The sequence below is a fragment of the Dermacentor silvarum genome, chromosome 8 (genome assembly GCF_013339745.2).
Source record: "Dermacentor silvarum isolate Dsil-2018 chromosome 8, BIME_Dsil_1.4, whole genome shotgun sequence".
Taxonomy (NCBI): Eukaryota; Metazoa; Arthropoda; class Arachnida; order Ixodida; family Ixodidae; genus Dermacentor; species Dermacentor silvarum.
Window position 1 is genome coordinate 81,761,016 of NC_051161.1, and position 3,726 is coordinate 81,764,741.

At 45.2% G+C, this 3,726-nt stretch overlaps 1 non-coding gene across 1 annotated transcript; it reads left to right on the plus strand.

Annotated features, from left to right (window-relative positions):
* Nucleotides 1–338: 338 nt before the first annotated feature.
* Nucleotides 339–412, plus strand: Trnat-ggu (transfer RNA threonine (anticodon GGU)). Its single transcript has one exon. It is a non-coding gene; the product is annotated as a tRNA-Thr (tRNA).
* The last annotated feature ends 3,314 nt before the right edge of the window (nucleotides 413–3,726 follow it).

Here is a 3,726-nt window from a genome sequence, read left to right on the forward strand (position 1 = left end):
TGTGTGATACATTACTCAAGTAGTCATAAGAAGCCAACAAACAATGACACCAACGCCAACATAGGGGATATTATTTGTACTTACTAATTGAATAAAGAAATGATAAATTAATGGAAATGAAAACGGATGAAAAAATAACATTGATGCCTTCAGGTAGCGTATGTGGGTTCATTGACCAGTTGCCAGCATCCAAAAAGATCACGTGCTCGTGACGCCTGTGGCAGAAAGGATGTTCCACATCCGCCCCTAGGTTTGTGAGTGGTGGCGCTGGCTAACACTCCCAATGTTAGTTCTAGTTGTAAAACATAAATACCCCAGAAAGTGGATGTGAAAACGGCTCCGTGGTGGCTCAATGGTGAGAGCATCGCACGGGTAATGCGAAGACGTGGGTTCATTCCCCACCTGCGGCCAGTTGTTTTTTCATCCGTTTTCATTTCCATTAATTTATCTTTTCTTTATTCAATTAGTAAGTACAAATAATATCCGCTATGTTGGCCTTGGTGTCATTGTTTGTTGGCTTCTTTTGATATGATAATCAAAATCGGGCCCCTCGGTTCCCTTTCTTCTCGTTCATTACTCAAGTAGGGAACAGTCCAGTGTGGCATATACCTGAGCCTGTCCTACACCTATTCGTTGACGTAGACTACCAATACCATTCGAAACTTGCCCACACTGTCCGCACAGAGATGTCACAGCTGAACATAACAGCAGCTTTTTTTTTTTTCACACGCGCCAACAGCGTGAAAAACCGGGCTATTTTTTTAAATGCGGAAACGAAAAAGGTGGAGGTGAGGGAAGGGAGGGGGGGGGGGGGGAGTTTCAGTAACGTATGACGAAATTAACGCAAGGCTTGTGGTTGCACCATCAGGTTTTTTCTGGCACGGCTGCACACTCACCCATCAGCCTTATCCGAAAACAGTTTCCTGCATGAACTATCGTCATCTAATTAGGTTTCAACGTCCATCCATTATACTCTAATTAGAAGAGCGCAATCCCGTCGATGTCGCGAGCACTGCACGTTTGCAAGTAGGCCGCCGTCTAGATTTATCGCGCCGGTATATCCGACGACGTATTTTCCAAGGTGCTGTCATGAAATAATGTGTCATTTACTGCAGATGACACTGCGTAATATATATATATATATATATATATATATATATAGATACTTTTTGCCTCCTCCGTCCAATTATGTGTGGCGATCGCAGTGACAAGACCGGATGAAATACGGACGTGCGGCTGAGGCAGTTCGGTTTAACCGCTATTAGGCCCGTAAGCAATATTCTTATTTCCTGTGGTCCTGAGCAAGTACCGGAGGAAAGAAAAGTATACATCACTCTACGGATACTCTTGCTGTCTTGGTCTTTTTGCTAAGGATAAGCCGAAATATATGGACAGCAGAAGTCGGGGTATACGGTTTAATTTACTCACCTCATAGACAGGACTAGCGTGAACAAGGATGGCTTTCAATTGCAGTTATTCGACACTTAATTGTTCCTTATCAACAGACAAAAATGTATGGATTGCAAGCTATCCAAGTGCTCTATCTGTTGAATGGAATGTAATAGGTCAAATGCCGCAATACTCTAGTTTAATTTCGCTGTGCTACTGTCCGATTTCGTAAACTCGTGGTCCTCAGATGAAAATCATGGGCCAGATGCAAATTACTGAGAATTCCACGCTTGTGAAGGATGATGTCCATTAGCATTCTTCGATGGACATGCACTATCCTTCTGCAATGCTTTAATCCAGTTAGGATATTCCAACCTAGGTCGTTATTTGCTTTTTTATTACTTTACCATGACATCATTTTCTCCTTTTTGGGTCTCTGTAAATTGTGTCGATGAGCACCTTACTTTATTCCCTATCGGTAAGTGGAACCATGTGTCATGTTTCTAAGAATGTGGTTATGATTCATACGTTTAAGGCACAATGTTTTGGGCACAACGTCTAGTCTTCTAAAACCACCTGTAACAGCATCATCACCACCTCTATTCTGTGACGGCGCTTGTGTTAAATATGGCACATAAAAATCAACTCCCCTATGCAAAGTCGGCCGTCAGTACGCATTGCTATAGAATGAATGATTGATGTATTACACGAATGGCGGTGCTCCAATCCGAAGCCACCTCAGAAGTCGTCCTCTTGGCGCTGCTAGCAACCTCCGGAACACTTCACTAAAACGTTCTAAAGAGATATCATCGTTAACAACGGCTTAGCAGGGGGAATTGTTAAGGCGTCAAAGCAGCGCCTCCTTGCCCACGAAATCTTCCCCATCTCCAAACGAGCAATCAGAAACAAGTTACGACTGACATTCAAAAAAAGCACCCATCGACATCACGTAATCCCTGGCTCCGCCACAGTCTCCGAGTTCGTACGAGTATCTGTCACTGGCGGCGAGCTTAATGTTGGCGGGCCGATTCACGACGCGGCCACGCGGATGCGAACGACTGTTATAGCTGTGCCGGCTAACTCGGCACGCAGGAGCCTCCCGCACGTTCTGCTGGAAATTACTCTATGGGTTACGCTTCGCAGGGGCTCGTTTTTTTTTTCGTTGTCGCAGAGTGAGCGACGTTCACCGAGAGCCCGCCAGAGGGAGCGCGGCAAAGTGTCGAGAAATCGCCGCGAATGATGACGAGCTGCGAGCATCGGGTCCCTGTCCGACCCAAATGTAAACTGCGTTGGTGCGAAAAAAAAAAAGAAACTCTGAACCGCGACATCTTGATGCTGGCGCGAGCACACTTTAATGATTACGCTCAGCGCACGTGTACAGGCCTCCCCGAACGTGCCATTATATAGTAAGTGCGGCGCGGACCGAGTTGGAGGCGGACGCGCCCGTGCCGACTAATAATAACCGCCGGAAATACCGGCGTGCCGCGACAAATCTTTGCGCGTATGACATGTCGTAAAACTGCCGGCTATATAATGGCTGCCGCCTGAAAAACGGGAGGGTATGTCCGAACTCATGAGCAGTTATTTAGGGTAATCACAATAATTCTGAGTAGTTATTCATATCCGTGTATTCTTGTGTGCTTAGCGCCTACGCGCGCGCGCGTGTGTGTGTGTGTGTGTGTGTGTGTGTGTGTGTGTGTGTGTGTGTGTGTGTGTGTGTGTGTGTGTGTGTGTGTGTGTGTGTGTGTGTGTGTGTGTGTGTGTGTGTGTGTGTGTGTGTGTGTGTGTGTGTGTGTGTGTGTGTGTGTGTGTGTGTGTGTGTGTGTGTGTGTGTGTGTGTTTGAGTGTTATTATTATTTATTATCGAGTATTATTGATAGTCATGGGTGTAAGTGTGGTTATGATAGTAACGATAATGATAGCAGAACATAATAATGACTCAGTAATGACCATGACTCGGCAAAAAATGACGATGACTTGGCGAAAAAAGAATAACACTCCAAAACCACTGAAATGGGTTCTGACGTGGGTACTAAGTACAGGATACAATAAAGGATGAGGCTATAAGTCATAGTCATGAACCATGGCTCGGCAAAAATGACAATGACTCAGCGAAAAAATATTAACACTCAAAAGCCAATGTAATGGGTTCGGATGTGGTACTAAGGGAAGGAAAAGGCTAAAGGTTGATGGTCGAAGTCATAGTCATGAGCATGACCAATGCTTTCGCCTGAAGGTCTCTTAGGCTTAGCTAGACTCCTGAGTGTTGTTTCGCTTTTTTCGTTTTTTTTTATGACGATCACCGACTGGGACAAACTTAGACTCATCAGAGCACGA